Source organism: Hyperolius riggenbachi, chromosome 1 (assembly GCF_040937935.1).
Source record: "Hyperolius riggenbachi isolate aHypRig1 chromosome 1, aHypRig1.pri, whole genome shotgun sequence".
Lineage (NCBI taxonomy): Eukaryota > Metazoa > Chordata > Amphibia > Anura > Hyperoliidae > Hyperolius > Hyperolius riggenbachi.
Window position 1 is genome coordinate 12,488,738 of NC_090646.1, and position 21,139 is coordinate 12,509,876.

General features: G+C 47.8%; 1 protein-coding gene across 8 annotated transcripts in view; it reads left to right on the forward strand.

Annotated features, from left to right (window-relative positions):
• The first annotated feature begins 1,271 nt into the window (after positions 1 to 1,271).
• LOC137562355 (PC-esterase domain-containing protein 1A-like) overlaps positions 1,272 to 21,139 on the forward strand; it is a 101,698-nt gene continuing 81,830 nt past the window's right edge. For all 8 annotated transcript variants that reach the window (XM_068273699.1, XM_068273692.1, XM_068273702.1 and 5 more), the window contains exon 1: positions 1,272 to 1,356. The gene's annotated coding sequence lies outside the window, so the exon portion shown is untranslated. The remainder of the gene's footprint in view (positions 1,357 to 21,139) is intronic.

Here is a 21,139-nt window from a genome sequence, read left to right on the forward strand (position 1 = left end):
ATTACAATTGCTCAGAGTAGTCAAAGGAAGTACAAGATAACAGAACATGCAGAAACAGCAGTGCAAATCAATTGTGCAAAAGTAAATCCAAAACAGGAGTGCAAAGTATGGAAACGGTACAGTTTCGACATAGAGTTACGCTAAGTAGGTAGTTCAGTCCAGCGAGTTCAGGAGGTTGACGGCAGAGGGGAAAAAGGAGTTACTATGCTTGGGTGGAAACATCAGAAACGTGCTTTCTACGCACTCACCGATGTGCCTGCAGTGCGTGCTGCTGAAATCTGAGAAAAACGGAAAAGCCGATCGCTTTTTCACAGTCGAATGAAAAAGAAAAAAAAAATTCCGATTTTTTTGGAGAGATCCGATCATATTCATCCAATTGCTGTAAAATCGTATCATTTTATTGTATGGTCTGTGCCTGCAAGTTTAAGGGTTATATGAATAATTTACGTAAAATAAACCTATGTGTGGACTGCAGCTAGAGACGGGAGACGTGACGCAATACTTCCAGCTTGCATTAACATTTCATACAAATTGTATGCAGCTTACAACTGTAGTTGCTAGTCACTGTTTGTGGGGAAGAGCCTCTGACTGGCCCGCTCCCCCATCTGCATACAATTTGCATGAAATCTGCATGCAAGCCAGAATTACCGGCATGTCATTGAACTGATCGTTCCTGGGAGTCAGAGGAAGGAAGCATGCAACAGCCAGAGATGGGAACCGGAAACAGAAAGCACCTCCCCCTCCCTACACTGAGGAAGACCCCAGGAGCCACGGGAGGCGGGGTTACACGGTGCCTGCCAGCCGGGAGGCGGAGTTACACGGCCGCTGGAAGCCGGGAGGCGGGGTTACAGCGGGCTGGGCGTGGATAGTTCTCAGTGTGTTGGGGTGAAAGTGATAAACAGCGTGTGTGTGGGCGGGGACAGCGTGTGGTGGGCGGGAAGTAGGGGGGTGCTGTGCTGAGAGGTGGGCGTAGGCAGCGGGTGGTGGGCGGGAGAGTAGTGCTCGGGAGAGTGTGGGGAGGAGGAGCTGGACGATGGATGGGCGGGACAGCTCGTGGTGGACGTTGAGAGGTAGGCGGAGCTCAGGCATGGTGGGGAAGACGCGGGAGGAGCTGAAAGGTGGGCGGTAGGCAAGGCTGAGGCAGTGCAGAGGGAGGAGGGAGAGCTGAGAGGTGGGCGGGGCTGAAGCAGAGGACACGGCGGGAGGAGGATGTGAGAGGTGGGCGGGGCTGAGGACACGGCGGGAGGAGGATGTGAGAGGTGGGCGGGGCTGAGGACACGGCGGGGAGGAGGAGCGCGGCTGGAAGTTGTGCAGAGAGAAGTTGGTGCAGCGAGCGGACGGAGCTGGCGGTGGCGGGTATGCTGATCCCCGTTATGTGTGTGTCTCTATATGCCGTGTGGATGGATGCGTGCTGCGTATAGATGTGTATATAGTGTATATATAGATACATGGTACATACAGAGTGCTGCCTGTGCGCCCCTCTGCAGTCTCTGCTCGGCCAGCTCTGCACATTTTTGCAGTTGCGAGCGGCTGCATGACTGTATAGCTATCAGGGAGTGCAGCCTGTGCATTAACTGCAATGTATGTATATCAGGAAATGCAACCAACACAACCTAACCCTATACTCACACACCACCCTCCTCTGGTGGGCTAATAATACCCCCCCCCAAAAGGTAACTAATAACTCCCCCCTTACTGGGTAACTAATAACCCCCCTCCCAGTAACAAACCCCCCCTTACTGGGCAACTAATACCCCCCCCCAGTAACTAATAACCCCCCCCCCTTACTGGGCAGCTAATAAACTCCTTCCTTACTGGGCAACTAATAACCCCCAGGTAACTAATAACCCCCCTTCCTTACTGGGCAACTAATAACCCCCCCTCCCAGGTGACTAATACCCCCACTCACTGGGCAACTAATACCCCCCCCCCCTCCTATTTGGTAGGCATTTAATAATTTTCACCCAGAGGGAAGTAATAACCACCCTGGAGGGAAGTAGAAACCGGTGGTTGCAAATGACAGCCAGGTGAGGGGAAAGCAGGCGTGCATGCGCAGGTAAGCACAGCCGGGTGAGGGGAAAGCAGGCGTGCATGCGCAGGTAAGCACAGCCGGGTGAGGGGAAAGCAGGCGTGCATGCGCAGGTAAGCACAGCCGGGTGAGGGGAAAGCAGGCGTGCATGCGCAGGTAAGCACAGCCGGGTGAGGGGAAAGCAGGCGTGCATGCGCAGGTAAGCACAGCCGGGTGAGGGGAAAGCAGGCGTGCATGCGCAGGTAAGCACAGCCGGGTGAGGGGAAAGCGGGCGTGCATGCGCAGGTAAGCACAGCTGGGTGAGGGGAAAGCGGGCGTGCATGCGCAGGTAAGCACAGCTGGGTGAGGGGAAAGCGGGCGTGCATGCGCAGGTAAGCACAGCCGGGTGAGGGGAAAGCGGGCGTGCATGCGCAGGTAAGCACAGCCGGGTGAGGGGAAAGCGGGCGTGCATGCGCAGGTAAGCACAGCCGGGTGAGGGGAAAGCAGGCGTGCATGCGCAGGTAAGCACAGCCGGGTGAGGGGAAAGCAGGCGTGCATGCGCAGGTAAGCACAGCCGGGTGAGGGGAAAGCAGGCGTGCATGCGCAGGTAAGCACAGCCGGGTGAGGGGAAAGCAGGCGTGCATGCGCAGGTAAGCACAGCCGGGTGAGGGGAAAGCAGGCGTGCATGCGCAGGTAAGCACAGCCGGGTGAGGGGAAAGCAGGCGTGCATGTGCAGGTAAGCACAGTCTGTACAGCAGGCGCGCGCTTTACATCAAGTTGCAAAAAATTACAGGTAGCAATATCCCTCATTACAGAGGCCCAATGGTCAGGCTGGGGGTCACACTGTATTCTGTGTAGTATTGCTGTGGTTGGCGCTATGGGCAGATGCGTTACCCCATAGGCTGTATGAGAGACGCCGCCAATCTCCGGTAGCAATCGTGCTTTCCGCCTGCAGACTACGGACTCTAACACACCAACATTGCATTTCGCGGTTTGCGATTTTCACTATGTTGGGCTCAATCGAAACGCAGGAAAAATGCCGCAGAAATAAGTTTGCCTTTTTAGAAAACCGCAACCACATTCAGAATGAATGCATCTCCACGATTCACATTGTAGCCGTGCGTTTGGAAAATCGCAAGCCTTTTCAAAAGCAAAACGGAACGCAACTGGTGTGAAAGGGCCCTGTTGAGTGTGAACTGATTACGATGATCACATTGCATGCGTTGACTGCCGGCTTTCTGGTGCGCAAGGCTCGCGCCAATTAAGCAGAAAAAAATGGGCCATTTACGCTCAGATCCTATCTGCCACCGGGCTACATACAGCCAGCGGGTGCAGGCAGTATGGTGTCTGATGTGGTGCCCGGGGAAGAGGCATAGCCCCCCCCCCCCATAGGCTATATGAGGAATGCATCGGCCTGCCCGGGATTATCGCAGATTGCACAGAAGTGCGGCCTGCTTGCTGCAACAGATCCAGAGTGACAAGTGTGAACCAGGCTGTGGAGTCGGAGCAGTTTTGGAGTACCTGGAGTCGGAAGATTTTTGTACCGACTCCACAGCCCTGGTGTGAGCAGCTCCTGTTTATAAAATAGGACTGATTCACTGTCAGTGTTTGATGCGAGCAGCGTGAACCGAACCTAAAACAGATAATAAAAGGTAAATTCTCTGCTATAATGGGAATACTGCCTCAGAAATGGAAATGTTCCCCCTGGGGACAGCTGAAGGCAAAGGCTCCAATGTTGTCAACATTTCCTGGCAGCAAATCTGATTTGTTTCATGCTGAAATCTCTCGGGTATGGGCAGGCAACAGATCTCTCTCCAATCAGATTCTGTCTCTTGGTCGATGTGCCCGTATGTTGTCTGATGTATAGGAGTACCTTTACAGCATGTGGTACAGCAGATAACAGCTGATCTTAGCCAACGTTTTGTCAAATGTCTGTTCACTGAGGCGGTTACTGCCCGGCAAACTGAAACTGCCAACCTGTGGGGGGTAGATAGCTTGTAAATGACAAATCACAAAAGACAACACATGCAGTAAAAGTGGGGTGTTCAGTATATATCTTTCAGGAAATCGCTCTAGCCGGGATCGTGGCCATTGGCTTTTGGAATCGCTGGCGATTCGTAGAAAGCATAAATCACTGCTAACACCTCCGTAGTGGCGATCCAGGCAGAAACAGGGCTGGAAACTTCGGTGCAGCCGGCGCCGCAATATGCCATTTATTTATTTATTCAAGTATTTATATAGTGCCGACATATTACACAGCGCTGTACAGTTTGTCTTGTCACTAACTGTCCCTCAGAGGTGCTCACAATCTAATCCCTACTGTAATCATATGTCTATGTATGTATCATCACTACACAGAGAATTGAATGTGTGCATTAAACATCAAGTGAACACCTGACATAACTGGTTTAGCAAATTTGGCCTAACTGGCTATTCATGAGGCAATGCTCATGCAAATATGCATTCGCTTTTGCATGCCAACTTATGCAGGGTGAAAAACCAATACCGCAAAGCGGTCGCCCTGCGGGAATTACTTCATATTACATCAGCAATATCCAGGAGCGCCATGGGGAGGCTTCCCAATGCCCCCATACAACCAGGGGGACCGCGGGGTCCCAGGCGCTCTCACTGCCTGGGAACCACAGCAGCACCCCGGAGGGGGAGGCTGGGTGGCGCAAGCAACCCCCCCCCAAACGCGGCCAGCGCTGGGGAGAGACGTCTGCACCTGCCTCCCAATATTTAAAAACAAGCACTTACCTTAATGTCCAACGGCATTAGGAAGCCTCCCCATGGCGCTCCTGGATAGTGCTATTGCGGCATGAACTAATTCCCGCAGGGAGACCGCTTTGCAGTATTGATTTTTTACCCTGCATAGTTTGGCATGCGAAAGCAAATGCTTATTTGCATGAGCATTGCCTCATGAATAGCCAATTAGGCCAAATTTGCTTAGCCAGTTATGTCAGGTGTTCACTCGGTGTTTAATGCACACATTAAAATTCTTTGTGTAGTGAGTTATGTATGTATCATGTAGTGTATGTATCATAGTCTAGGGCCAATTTTTTTTTTTTTTTAAGGGGGAAGCCAATTAACTTAACTGTATGTTTTTTTGGGATGTGGGAGGAAACCGGAGTGCCTGGAGAAAACCCACGTAGACACGGGGAGAACATACAAACTCCTTGCAGATGTTGACCCGGCTGGGATTCAAACTGGGGACCCAGCGCTGCAAGGCGAGAGCACTAACCACTACGCCACCGTGCTGCTATAGTGTGAATTACAGCATTAGTGGTGCTCAGTCAGTAATTTGGGCGCCAGCAAAAGACAAAGCCCAAATTACTGTAAAAACAGCGTAATTCAGCCGTCAGCAATACTTGGAGGCCGAAGTCCATGTTTCACCACTATCCACGGTGGCCTAGTGGGGGAATAGTAATTGACACGTCCTGGACTTTTGCAGGAGCAGGGTGAGCTGCTTTTTGGCTTCACCCTGTGCCCAAATTTCCTGGTGCTTTAATTACTTGTATGCCTAAAGGGCCTGTCATACTCATGCTTTATAAAAAGAAAACTCACCAAAATTGCAGGTTAAAAAAAAGCATTTTAATTTCTATATGCGTTTTTGGAAGCATTGTTTTTATGTGTTTTTAGCACCATACTTAAAAAAAGATCATGCATTGTGGGGGAGAGTGCAGCCTTGTGGGGGAGAGTGCAGCCTTGTGGGGGAGAGTGCAGCCTTGTGGGGGAGAGTGCAGCCTTGTGGGGGAGAGTGCAGCCTTGTGGGGGAGAGTGCAGCCTTGTGGGGGAGAGTGCAGCCTTGTGGGGGAGAGTGCAGCCTTGTGGGGGAGAGTGCAGCCTTGTGGGGGAGAGTGCAGCCTTGTGGGGGAGAGTGCAGCCTTGTGGGGGAGAGTGCAGCCTTGTGGGGAGAGTGCAGCCTTGTGGGGAGAGTGCAGCCTTGTGGGGAGAGTGCAGCCTTGTGGGGGAGAGTGCAGCCTTGTGGGGGAGAGTGCAGCCTTGTGGGGGAGAGTGCAGCCTTGTGGGGGAGAGTGCAGCCTTGTGGGGGAGAGTGCAGGCTTGTGGGGGAGAGTGCAGCCTTGTGGGGGAGAGTGCAGCCTTGTGGGGGAGAGTGCAGCCTGTGCAGCCTTGTGGGGGAGAGTGCAGCCTTGTGGGGAGAGTGCAGCATACTGTTGTAGTATTTTCATCCAATGACTTTTTTTTTTTTTTTTTTTTTTAAATGCAGCCTTCATTGCATTGTGTGAATGCGCCAAAGCGCAGTACTTGAGTGGAGACATCAGAAAGTGCTGTTTGTGCTTGCTGATGTTCCTGCACATCGCAGTATGTGTTGCGGTGCTGAAAGTGTGGACAGGCCCTAATAACACATGGAATACCGCACTATTACATTAAATAACAAACGAAATACCGCATGGGGGTAAAAACCTTTGTGAATTGCCAAATCACTGGCAAAATAGCATAGCATAGCAACATTGCTACATTCTTTTTCTGTGCTCCTATAATTTGTATAGGAGTGCAAATACAGCAAAAATGCTGCAGGACGTGTGTAAAAAACAAAACAAAATCACAGTAGTAAAGAAAAAAAAAACAGCGTTGCTGCGATTTACGTTTTATTACCTCGCTGTTCTGATCTTCAAAATGCGTGTCTTTTTTATTATTGTCATTATTGATTACTAGCTGATGGCCCGGTGTTGTGTCTGATTGCGCTGCCTGTGGATTTGCGCTGCCCGGCATGCGCAGGAGGAGATTGTGCGGCCACAGTTCCTATAGAATCATGCTGCTGGAGGTAAAATACTAAATATCTTCGCTCCCACACCTCTTACACTCCCCAAATTTTCAGGGTAGGGAGGGGACCCCCCGAACGACCTCTATGCCAAATTGCAGCCCCCGAGACCCGCTGGTTCCCGAGATAGATTTCTCTAATCTATCTCCTGAACCAGCGGGTCTCGGGGGCTGCAATTTGGCATAAAGGTCGTTCGGGAGGTCCCCTCCCTACCCTGAAAATTTGGGGAGTGTAAGAGGTGTGGGAGCGGAGATATTTTGTATTTTATCTCCAGCAGCATCATTAACTTCACACTGAGCATGTGTGCTACTCAATGTGAAAGGGAGCATCCGGGCAGCGCAATCAGACATTACACCTCCAGCCCCGGAACCAGCATGCGTGCTACTCAGTGTGGAATGGAGCTTCCGGGTAGCGCAATCAGACATTACACCGGCATTGCTCAGATGTGTGTTTGTCTGGTGTTGGCTCCGCCCACTTTTCTAACACTAACACTCAATGACCTAGTTTGTGAGCTTTGTGGTCTTTGGCATCAGTAATTAGCATTGAAAGGAAATCTTATTGGCTCTTTGTAGCTCCACCCTCTTTTCTGAATTTGATCCCCAGTAACCCAATGGCCAACTTTACCAGGTTTGAGGCTTGTGCCATTTACAGTGCAAGGATGGCAGCAATGTAAATATTCCCCTTGAAAAGCAATAGGTGAATTTTGATTGGCTTATGTAGGCTCCACCCACCTTTCTGAATATTAATCCCAGTCACCCAGTGACCAACTGTGGAAAGTTTGAGAACCCTGCCATTAACAGTGTAAGAATGGCTGCAGTTTACATTTCCAGTGAAATTTGTATTTGTCTCCGCCCACTTTTTTGGTTATGGGAATAAAAATATCCAATAGCATCCATAGTATCCTATCCCAGGTAATGTACTATGTGTGTGCCAAATTTCATTCAAATCCGATCAGCCATTTTTGCGTGATCGAGTAACAAACATCCAAACATCCGAACCTTCCCATTTATAATACTAGTAGGATTCATAGAGTGCTGACATCTTTCACAGCGCTGTACAGATTACATAGTCATGTCCACTGATTGTCCTCAGAGGAGCTCACACTCCAATCCAGGCATGGGCAAACTTGGCCCTCCAGCTGTTAAACAAGTCCCACAATGCATTTGCCTTTATGAGTCACGACTGTGGCTGTCAGACTCCTGCAATGCATTGTGAGACTTGTAGTTCCTTAACAGCTGGAGGGCCAAGTTTGCCCATGCCTGCTCTAATCCCTACCATAGTCATAGTCTAATGTCCTACCATATTATTATTATTATTATTATTATGTATTTATATAGCACTGACATCTTCTGCAGCACTGTACAGAGTACATAGTCATGTCTCTGACTGTCCTCAGAGGAGCTCATAATCTAATCCTACCATAGTCATAGTCTAATGTCCTACCATATTATTATTATTATGTATTTATATAGCACTGACATCTTCTGCAGCACATTACAGAGTACATAGTCATGTCTCTGACTGTCCTCAGAGGAGCTCACAATCTAATCCTACCATAGTCATAGTCTAATGTCCTACCATATTATTATTATGTATTTATATAGCACTGACATCTTCTGCAGCACTGTACAGAGTACATAGTCATGTCACTGACTGTCCTCAGAGGAGCTCACACTCTAATCCTACCATAGTCATAGTCTTATGTCCTACCATATTATTATTATTATGTATTTATATAGCACTGACATCTTCTGCAGCACATTACAGAGTACATAGTCATGTCACTGACTGTCCTCAGAGGAGCTCACACTCTAATCCCTGCCATAGTCCTATGTCTATGTATGTATGTCTAGGGACAGTTTAGGGAGAAACCAATTTACTTATCTGTATGTTTTTGCAATGTCGGAGGAAACTGGGGTTCCTGGAGGAAACCCACACAGACACGGGGAGAACCTACGAACTCCTTGCAGACTGGCATTATTGAGGGGCTGTCTCCAGACACGGAAGTGAAGAGGAGACCATCTTTCTTCTGGAGTCTCCTCTTACTAGCGTGCTGCTGATGGAGTGCATTCCTCAGCATGGAGGAGGCACAGCGTATGTCTCTTCTGGGGAGTCCAGTGACCGCAGTCTATATCAGGCCGCAGGTCAGCGTATGCTTCTAGGGAGTCCAGTGACCGCAGTCTATATCAGGCCGCAGGTCAGCGTATGTCTCTTCTGGGGAGTCCAGTGACCGCAGTCTATATCAGGCCGCAGGTCAGCGTATGTCTCTTCTGGGGAGTCCAGTGACCGCAGTCTATATCAGGCCGCAGGTCTGTCTGCAGGGAGGTCGGGGATAGAGGGCCGTGAATTACTCCATTGTTTCTTGGTATGTCTGTGAAGGTGGGGGAAGGGGTGATAGTCATTTAGTCTCTGTGGGTCATGTGGATGTTTTTAAGTGAACCCGAGGTGACAGGGATATAGAGGCTGCCATCTCTGTTTTCTTCTAAACAATACCAGTTGCCTGGCAGTCCTGCTGGTCTCTCTGGCTGCGGCCGTGTTTGATTCACACACCTGAAACATGCATGCAGCCAGTCTAGTCACACGTCAGTCAGAGCACCTGATTTGCTGCATGCTTGTTCAGGGGCTGGCTAAGGGCAAGCAGAAATGCATTCATTTTCTTATTCTATTGATTGTTGACCTAAAATCCATCAAAAGTATTGATCGGACAGGATCTTGGTCGATTGGGGCAGGAGTTGTATATGATCGATAGGCCATAACGATGCATCCAATAACAGTGCAACGCTGCAATTTAGTTGCCGGGCTGCGCACGCGCATTTGGCCCTGGACCGGAGTACTTTCTGGGGCCAATTGTGAGCGATCGGAGAGGAAGAAGGAGGATGCCATGGCAGCGATCAGGTTGGAGGGGGCTGGAGGAGGCCCCAAGTATGTATTTTATAGGGAATCATTCATCTCTGGTTCCCTTTATAGCGGACCTAAACGCAGAACTTCCTCTCCTCTGTGAAAAATTAGCAGCAGCATAAAAATCTTGCAATACATCTGCATTGTCCACTTCCTGCTTTCATGGAAGCAGAGATGGGGTTAACATCCTGTGTTTACAAAGTAGCTGCTCTGCTGAGGACTACTGGGATTCCAGAGCTGACACAGCTGAGAGATCAAATTGCAGTTGTGATTAGTAAGAGATGACACTGTTGAGAATAGATGTTTGGGGATTGCAGCTTCCTGCGGTTGTGGGTGGACTCAGATTTAGCGGCCCCCGATCACCCCCGAGGATCAGCTTGCGCTGTGTGTTGGAGTGACACTGTTGAGAATAGATGTTTGGGGACGCTGGTTCCTGCTGTTGTGGGTGGGCTCAGATGTAGCGGCCCCCGATCACCCCTGAGGATCGTCTTGCGCTGTGGATGAGGAATGGAATGAGGAGATAGCGGCGTTGCAGGAGCTGAACTCTCGGTAAACATTATTCGGAATGTCTGGAGTTGATGTAAGCCATTACATAATGTTTCTTCTCCACTCCTTCCTGGTATCCATCATGAACTACTGTACATAGTAGCTGTCCTGCTCGTTTGTGATCGCTTCAGGCGATAGTTTGCCCAGCGGTCCTTACACAGAGCACATTCAATTTAAAGAGGCACTTGTTAATTTGGGTGCTGTGATCGTCGCTATTTGAATATCCTTAACGCCTGGTTCACATTAGCGTTTCCAGCCAAACGGATCCAGTGAGCGGATCCTGTGAGTGGATCCAGTCTCCGCTCCACCGGATCTGGATGGCTCTGCACACTGCCAAATGGATCTGATCAACGCTTGATCGGATCAGTTTTCACTCAGTTTCGCCGGCAAATACATACCTAATGCTCTGTAGCAGCCAGCGGTAGAGGCTTCCTCCTCTTGTGCTGTGACTACACAGCGCGTCATGTGACTAGTCACATGACGCATCATGTAGTCACATGACGCGGAAGAAGACGGAAGCCTCTACCGCCGGCTGCTACAGAGCAATAGGTATGTATTTTACTCTCCCGTCTAGGTTTGCGTCCCCCCCCCCCCCCCCCCCCATCCCCCGTGGAACAGTCCATTTTTTCACTAGTGTGAAAAAACATTCCGTTTTCCATTCCCCCAATGCTGGGCAGAACGGTCCGGAAAATTAGGGCCTGCAGCAATTTTTCGATCCGGGGACCGGAACGCATCCGTATCAACGGGACGCATGTGAATAGATCCATAGGTTAACATTGGATCCTTTCACATCCGTTCGGTTTGTACAGTATACGTTCCGGTTCCGATCCGCAAAAAAAAAAGCTAATGTGAACTGAGCCTTACAATCTTCAAAAAGCCGTTAACCGTCTAATTCCCGTGCTGCTGTTCTCACGGTCACTTTTGTGTATCGGTACCCGATTTCTTAACGCTAAATTGACTTTCCCCAAACACTAATCCTCCCATATTGCAACCTAACATCCTGTAACTTTAAGCCAAGTGTCCAGCCGCATCCTGACCTCGGCACCCAAGTAAACTGGTATTCCCCATCTGGCCAAGCAGGAAGTGCTTGCCGTCACTTCCTGCTTCAGGGTATACGGAAGTGTATTGTAAAAATAGGTAATGGCAGTTGGTGCTCTCTGGCTTTTTCGTGTCCGCCAACAGTAAAGATGACGTGCTCTGTGAGCCAGTCAGGAGCCAATCCAATATCGATCACAGGGTCAGAAGCCAATGAAATCGTCTCCTAACCGGCTCACCGAGCTCTGCTGTCATATAGGGTGCAGCGGTGTGATCGGCGGTAGCGGCGGATCCCTGCGTTGTGATCTTAGTAGGCCTTTTTTTTCTTTTTTTTTTTTTTTTTAACCAGTGTTCACCAGTGAGACACTGAAGCAAAAAAAATGATCATATAATGAATTGGTTGTGTAGTACGGATAATTACTAGAACATTAGTAGCAGAGAAATTTTTCTCATATTTTTATTTTCAGTTTAGTTTTTTTAATTATGATTATAACATTGCATCATTCTCTAATATTTGCGGTTTACACACTAAACTCAGAATTCTAAATGATTTTACAGAGCAGGCTGGTGAACCTATGAACTGTCCTCTGCAGGGAAAAAAAAAACAATACAGTGCCAGACACTTGTGATAACAAGCTTCAGAAGACAGAGCTCTCTGCCACTTTGAAAGTTGTGGAACTCAATAGCTCTTTTGCATAGATAACACCTGGAGTTTAACTCTTCCTGTACTGGAAACAATATTAGACTTATGTCTCTGCTCCTAATGTTTTATTTCTTAGCTTTACTACACATACTAATAATTATATCATTTTTTTTTTTTTCGCCTCAGTTCGGAACTAAAACCTGTTAAAAAATAACGAAGGCTGCAAGGCCGAAAGCTTGCTTATTTTTATTCATTTTTAGTTAGCCAATAAATGGTATCATCCTGGTTTAAAACTTCTTGTTAAAAAATAAGAGTTTCACTTGCCTGGGGCTTCTGCCAGCCCCCTGCAGCTGACCTGTGCCCTCGTAGTCACTCACCGATGCTCTGGTCCCACGCCGCGGCTCATTTACACTTCGCACAGTTCGGAGGGAACTGCTCCCGTGCGGCCCTGTCCACGCGCCTTCTCGTTCATCCTCCCTTAGCTGGACGCATACTGCACAGGCGCAGTAGAGATTTTCTTGTACTGTGCAGAGCGCTCCTGGCTACAGGAAAGCGTACGAGGATATGCGTGGCCAGGGCGCAGTGAAAGCTTCCTGTATGATAAAAAAAAAATTGAGCCGCGGCGGGAGAACGGAGGATCGGTCCAGGACAGAGAGGGCACAAGTTGGCTGCAGGGGGCTAGCAGAATCCCCAGGTAAGTGAAACTCTTATTTATTTTACAGGTTTTGGCTCAGGTGTATGGAGGCTGCCATATTTATTTCCATTTAAAGGGATACTGTAGGGGGTTCGGGGGAAAATGATCTGAACTTACCCGGGGCTTCTAATGGTCCCCCGCAGACATCCTGTGCCCGCGCAGCCACTCACCGATGCTCCGGCCCCGCCTCCGGTTCACTTCTGGAATTTCAGACTTTAAAATCAGAAAACCACTGCGCCTGCACGCCCGTGTCCTCAATTCCCCTGATGTCACCAGGAGTGTACTGCGCAGACACAGACCATACTGGGCCTGCGCTGTGCGCTCTTGATGACATCAGCGGGATTGAGGACACGGCAACGCAGGCGCAGTGGTTTTCAGACTTTAAAGTCTGAAATTCCAGAAGTGAACCGGAGGTGGGGCCGGAGCATCGGTGAGTGGCTGCGCGGGCACAGGATGTCTGCGGGGGGCGGAGCATCGGTGAGTGGCTGCGCAGGCACAGGATGTCTGCGGGGGGCGGAGCATCGGTGAGTGGCTGCGCAGGCACAGGATGTCTGCGGGGGGCGGAGCATCGGTGAGTGGCTGCGCGGGCACAGGACTTCTGCGGGGGACCATTAGAAGCCCCGGGTAAGTTTAACTCATTTTCCCCTGACCCCCCTACAGTATCCCTTTAAGCAACACCAGTTACCTGGCTATCCTGCTAATCCTCTGCCTCTAATACGTACAGCCATAGCCCCTGAACAAGCATGCAGCAGATCAGGTGTTACTGACAGTTCTGACAAGATTAGCTGCATGCATGTTTCTGGTGGGATTCAGCCACTACTTCAGTCAAATAGACCAACAGGACAGCCAGGCAACTGGTATTGCTTGAAAGGAAATATGTCAGCCTCCATATAACTCTCACTTCAGTTCTACTTTAACCACCTTAGCGGTAGCTCGTCCATCACCGCCGGAGGCTGCCGCTCAGGCCCTGCTGGGCCGATTTTCCTCAAATAAAAAGCAGCACACGCAGCCGGCACTTTGCCAGCCGCGTGTGCTGCCTGATCGCCGCCGCTCTGCGGCGATCCGCCGCGAGCAGCGGCGAAAGAGGGTCCCCCCAGCCGCCCGAGCCCTGCGCAGCCGGACCAATCAGTTCCGGCCAGCGCTAAGGGCTGGATCGGAGGCGGCTGACGTCAGGACGTCGGCTGACGTCACTCCGCTCGTCGCCATGGCGACGAGGTAAGCGAAACACGGAAGGACGCTCATTGCGGCCTTCCTTGTTTATTCTGGGCGCCGGAGGCGATCGGAAGAACGCCTCCGGAGCGCCCTCTAGTGGGCTTTCATGCAGCCAACTTTCAGTTGGCTGCATGAAATAGTTTTTTTGTTAATTAAAAAAAAACCCTCCCGCAGCCTCCCTGGCGATCTCAATAGAACGCCGGGGAGGTTAAGGGGCCAGATACTGCTGGTACTGAAGTGGTTAAAGGACTAGTATTGTCAGAAATTCTCGTGTTTATACAGATAACCTATCTGTGATCTGTCTTTTATGGTTAAATATGCCCTGCAATTTGTGTGAAATGTCTTTATGTCCATGAAATTAATTTAGTTATTTTTTTAATCAGAGCTAGATTGCAGGTTAGAGTGACCCGTACAGTTCTTCTCTGCAGTAGCCTGTGTGCTCCTTGTGCAAGGCTGTGTTTATACTGAGAACGCCAGAGAAATATTTTGACTTCGCTTAGCTCTGTCTGAAATATCCGCTATAGCAAGGCAGTCTAATATCCATGCTGAGGGTTGAGCAATATGGCTGCTGGTTAATACAAAGTATACGATAATGTAATGCTTGGAAATAGTGATTATAGAACTATTAATGATTTAATCTATAGGAGGTCTAGATATTAACCTCCTCAGCGGTAATCCCGAGTCAGGTTTGGGACGAAAATCCCGAGCCTGAGTGAGTTATATGCAGGGCTGCTGCAGATCTCTCTGTGGTATGTTTTTCTTCTTGTTTTTAGGGTCTGAAAGCTTGTAAGTAAATTGCACGACTTTTAGACCCTGAATCTGGAAATAATCATAATGCCAGGGAGTTTAAGATTAATACGTTTGCTTTTATAATTTAATGTGAATTAAAATGAATGACTGTCTGCCAGGGAAATAAGCCAATAAAGACGCTGTGACCGCACAGATAACATAGAAGTCTATAAAATCCCACCAATTAATGATGTACTAAAGAACATACCCACTTCCTAGAACTAACGAGAAGCTATGGATGCTGCGCAAGACATGTTTGGCTTAATTCACTCCAATTAAAGGACCACTGAAGTTAGAAGGATATGGAGGCTGCCATATTGTATTTCCTGTTAAAGGATACCCGAAGTGACATGTGACATGATGAGATAGACATGGGTATGTACAGTGCCAAGCACACACAACTAGGCTGTGTTCCTTTTTTTTCTTTCTCTGCCTGAAAGAGTTAAATATCAGGTATGTAAGTGGCTGACTCAGTCCTGACTCAGACAGGAAGTGACTACAGTGTGACCCTCACTGATAAGAAATTCCCCTTTTTATCTCTTTTTATCTCTTTCTTGCTCTCAGAAGCCATTTCCTGCTAGGAAAGTGTTTTATAGTTGGAATCTCTTATCAGTGAGGGTCACACTGTAGTCACTTCCTGTCTGAGTCAGGACTGAGTCAGCCACTTGCATACCTGATATTTAACACTTTCAGGCAGAGAAAGAAAAAAAAGGAACACAGCCTAGTTATTTGTATGCTAGGCACTGTACATCCTCATGTCTATCTCATCATGTCACATGTCACTTCGGGTATCCTTTAAACAATACCAGTTTCCTGGCTGCCCTGCTGATCCTCTGCCTCTAATACTTTCAGCCATAGAACCGGAACAAGCATGCAGCAGATCAGGTGTTTCTGACGCTATTGTCAGATCCAACAAGATTAGCTGCATGCTTGTTTGTGGTGTGATTCAGACACTACTGCAGCCAAATAGCTCAGCAGGACATGCATACACATTGTCCAGATCCTACCCTGCATACAAGTATGACATCTGCATGCAGACCAGAATTTGCATCTCATTGATATAGAATGGTGCTGATCAAATCCATATGTGCTTAGGCTTTGGGGATGAGCTGGCGGACAGTCACGTGACCATATTGAGTTTGGGAAGATACGTATGGTGGGCGTGGAGAGCATAAAGATTATTTTGTGTGATTGGTCTTTAGGTTTGGATTTTCATGATCACCTGGGTCATATCAGATCAGAGAGGTGTACGATTTGGTCAGTGTGTGGCCGCAGTTGTACAGCAGTGACTGGCCGTTTAGCGTCCCATTGTATATTGTGACTCGATGCAGACAGTCTGCGGTCTGTCACTGCATATAAAGCCTCCCAGCCATAGTTCTCACACCTCCCCCTCTATAACTCCTCTATCTGAGTCCACGGGTCCACCAATAAAGATCTGGCAGCGCCTGGTCCTGTGCTGCGTCCAAAGTCTGCCGGCGTTTCACAATCTCTCAGCTGTCGCCGGACAGTGCGGCCCCCGCGAGGGGAGGGTCACTCAGTGCCGCCCATCCGGGTAGCAGAAAACTTAAAGGGAACCTAAACTGAGAAGGATATGGATTTTTCCTTTTAAAATAATACCAGTTGCCTGACTCTCCCGCTGATCCTGTGTCTCTAATACTTTCAGCCACAGCCCCCGACCAAGCATGCAGATCAGGTGCTCTGACTGAAGTCAGACTGGATTAGCTGCATGCTTGTTTCAGGTGTGTGATTCAGCCACTACTGCAGCCAAAGAGATCAGGACTGCCAGGCAACTGGTATTGTTTAAAACGAAACATCCACATCTCTACTCAGTTTAGGTTCCCTTTAAGCAAAACCTGTGTAGTTTGTGTGTTCAGTATTTACATCCTTGCGTTCATGTGTGCAGTGGAAGATGGCCGTAAAGCAGTAGTTCACACTTAAAGCAACCTGAAGGGAGAGGGATATGAAGGCTGCCCAATGTTCTCCCCAGAATTTTTGCCCAGCCGGGTGGCATAAAATAGTAGCCGGGTGGCATGAAAAAGCAGCCGGGTGGGGCGAGATGAAAATGCAGAGAAACTCTGCTTACAGCATAGGAGGAGATGAGGGGGAGAGCCGATGACAGCCGGGTGGTCATCAAATTTAGCCGGGTGGAGCACCCGGCTAAAAGAGCCTGGGGAGAACACTGCTGCCATATTGTATTTCCTGTTAAACAATACCAGTTACCTGGCAGTCCTGCTGGTCTATTTGGCTGCAGTAGTGTCTGAATAACACCAGTAACAAGCATGCAGCTAATCTTGTCAGATCTGACAATAATGTCAGAAATGCCTGATCTGCTGCATGCTGGGTTAGGGGCTACGGCTGCTAGTATAAAGCCCAATCTACACGATATGATTCTTTGTACGATTCGATTACGATTCTATTTACGATCTGATTAAATCTGACATGTCCGATTGGGAATCTATTCAAATTCAATTCGATTTGCCATTGCAAAACAATGGCAAATTGAATCGAATCCCGATCTGACATGTATGATTTAATCAGATTGTAAATAGAATCGTAATGGAATCGTACAAAGAATCGTATCGTGTAGATGGGTCTTTAAGGTGCCCATACACTGGTCAGATTGGCAGCAGATAGATAAGAAATGCATCTGATGATCTATCTGATGCGTTTTTAGAACATTTTTTACCAGGATAGAATTCCAATAGATTTCAGTTTGACATCTATTGAAATTCGATCTGATGGCATTTTTTTGCCATCAGATTTCCATTAAGGCCAATGCAAACTGATAAGCAATCTCATCAGATCAACCTAAATTTTCCACCCTGCCAGTTCGATAGAAATCCATCGAAATCGGCCATCGATCGATCGATTGGCCAACCGATTTGCTATCGATCGGTCGGCCAGAAAATCGGCTGAGTGTATGGGCCCCTTTAGAGGCAGAGGATCAGCTGTGACATCTCTCGTTGGTGTGTGCTGGCTTTTATATAGTGTGTGTAGAGATCTTTAAAGACGATCTGTCTCGAAAATCTTAAGCCCCATCTACACCATAGAATTCTTTGTCCTGTTCGATTCAGTTTGATTCATTAGAGCTTAATAGCTTTTTTACATAGAGAAAACAACTGGAGTTTCTCAACTCTTCCTGTACTGGAAACAATTACACTGATGTATCTGATCTTAATGTTTTATTTCTTAGCTGTACTACACATACAAATCATAATATCATCATTTTTTTTTCGCTTCAGTGTCTCTTTAAAATTTTAAAACCCATACAAATAAGTACATTTTTTCCAGAGTAAAATGAGCCATAAATTACTTTTTTTCCTGTGTCACATACAGTAGGTATTAGAAATCTGACATTACTGACAGGTTTTGGGCTAGTCCATCTCTTCATAGGGGATTCTCAGCATGGCCTTTATTCTTTATAAAGACACTGCAAGAAAAAGATTCATGCAAAGATGCTGGCCAGCCCCTGCTCACCGTACACTATTTTGTCAGTTGGACAGAGCAACTGCCATTTACTAAATAAAGAAAACCCTGAGAACCCCCCTATGAGAAGATGGACTAGTCCAAAACCTGTCGCTTCTGTCAGATTTCTACTACTTACTGTAAGTGACAGCATTATAGGAGAAAAGTAATTTATGGCTCATTTTACTCTGGGAAAAAATGTACTTCTTATTTGTATGTGTTTTTAAATTTTAAGATTTTTGCGACAGTTCCTCTGTAACACTGTAGTGAGAGGGATATGGAGGCTGCCATATTTATTTCCTTCAAGCAATACCAGTTGCCTGGCTGTCTTACTGATCCTCTGCCTCTAATACTTTTAGCCATAGCCCCGTAACCAGCATGCAGCAGATCAGGAGTTTCTGACATTGTCAGATCTGACAAGATTAGCAGCATGCTTGTTCCAGGTTTTATTCAGACGATCGATCGGCCACAAATTGATGCAGATTTCGATGGATTTGATCTAAACGTGGCCATACATGTATAAATTGGCAGCAGATTGGACCATCACATAGATTTCTGTCATGTCGAATCTGACAGGAATCTATCTGATGTGTGCCACACACTAGGAACAGTTTTCCAATAGATTTCAGAATGAAATGTATTGAAAATCAATCTGAAAGCATTATTGGACCATTAGATCCAATGCAACTCTACGGGCCATCAACCTGCTGCCAGCAGCACATCGACCCAGATCTTCCTGTCAGATCAAATCCATTGAAATCGATCAAAATCGGCCGCAAATCGATCGAATGGGGAATTTGATAGAATCGATTTCTGATCGATTCTATAGAATCGATCGATCGATCGATGGTTGAAATCAACCAGTGTATGGGCCCCTTAACTGGATGGAAAATCTAGGTGGATCTGCTGCTGGCAGCCGATCGATGGCCCATAGAGTTGCATTGGATCTAATGGTCCAACAATGCATTTAGATCGATTTCCAATAGATTTCATTCTGAAATCTATTGGAGATCTGTTCCTAGTGTGTGGCAGACATCGGATTCCTGTCCGTCAGATTCCACCTGACGGGCATCTGACAGAACTCTATCTGATGGTGGAATCTGCTGCAAATCTATAAGTGTATGGCCACCTTTAGTTAGGATGTTTAACCCCTCGCTGACGGTCTCAGATCACAGCGGTCCTGTCTTCTGGCGGCCTGGCCGTGCGATGAGGTTTATATGTAGAGATAAGCGTCAGAGGATTGCTATAGGCAGAAGTCGGTGATATCCCTTTATTTCCTGAGCTGGGGGCGGCGGTTGTGTTTACAGTATATCCTCTGCTTTCTGCTGATCTGTAGGAGGGAAGCTGTCGGTGAACTGGCCTTGCACTGTTATATTCGGCCTTCTCTCTGCTCTCCCCCGCCAGGGACTGCTCCACACACTGGCAGATTTATGGCGGTTGTCAAGGTCCCGTGCACACACGAGATAAACGTTGGCAGGCACAAAAAGAGACCGCAAATAGTTTAAATAAACTTGCTCACTGATATTCAAAACAATTATTTGGCTTGAAAACTGTGTACACAAGAGGGAGTGGCAGCTCACACGATGCGCGCGCGCACGTTCTGGGACGGCATTGCTTGAAGGTATTCTACACGCCGGCCGACTGCACGATATCTGCCCAATAATTGAGTTGATCTGCCTTTTGGATTGGGCAGAACACCTGACGTCGTCGTTTAGCTACTTTTTTTACGATTGTGGTCTGAAACTGCAAAATCTGTCGGACATTTCAAACAAGTTTTATCGAACGTGGGGAGAAGGCTTAGATCTACCATCAGAGTGACAGAGTGGATTAATGGGTGATCTCTCCCTTGCAGGATTAAAGGATACCCGAAGTGACATGTGACATGAGATAGACATGGGTATGTACAGTGCCTAGCACACAAATAACTAGGCTGTGTTCCTTTTTTTTTTTCTTTCTCTGACTGAAAGGGTTAAATATCAGGTATGTAAGTGGCTGACTCAGTCCTGACTCAGACAGGAAGTGACTACAGTGTGACCCTCACTGATGAGAAATTCCCCTTTTTACCTCTTTCTTGCTCTCAGAAGCCATTTTCTGCTAGGAAAGTGTTTTATAGTTGTTGTTCCTTATCAGTGAGGGTCACACTGTAGTCACTTCCTGTCTGAGTCAGGACTGAGTCAGCCACTTACATACCTGATATTTAACCCTTTCAGGCAGGGAAAGAAAAACAAGGAACACAGCATAGTTATTTGTGTGCTGGGCACTGTACATACACATGTGTATCTCATCATGTCACATGTCATTTCGGGTATCCTTTTAGAGTGTACCGAAGATGAAGGAAGAAAAAAAAAATGTATACATACCTGGGGCTTCCTCCAGGCCTCGCTGTCCTCCTCTATGCACAGAATGCTCCCGGCTACCCACAAATATAACTGTATGGGTATAAAAAAGCAGGAAAACACATTTTTATTGAATGTTATGTCAGAGTTTTAGCCCACTTTATGGAACCGATGGATGGTATTATCGTTCAGGATGGATTGGGCACATCAGCTTCTCTGCTTCCATGCAATACCATCGGAATAGTCTGACGATTGAGCCGTGTGTGGTGTGGTCTGTAGGCCACGCCCCCTCATGCTGGTGACATCGGTCGAGCTCCGAGTATAACGGTCCCATTGTGGTAACTGGAGGAAGTTATTCCTGGCAGAGTCACTCTGACGGCTGCATCTCCAGCTAGAGAACTCAAAACAGGAAGTCTTTACAGAAATCTGCATATGATGGGCAGTGGTTAGCATGCTTTCCTTGCAGCGCTGGGTCCCTGGCTCTAATCCCAGCCAGGGCACGATCTGCATGGAGTTTGTATGTTCTCTTTGTGTCTGTGTGGGTTTGCTCCGGACACTCCGCTTTCCTCCTACATCCAAAAATCATTCAGATCAATTGGCTTCTCCCTAAATTGGCCCCAGACTACGATACATACACTACACAATACATACATAGATATATGACCGTAATCAGGATTAGATTGTGAGCCCATCAGCGGGACAGTTACGTTGCAAGACAATATATACTCTG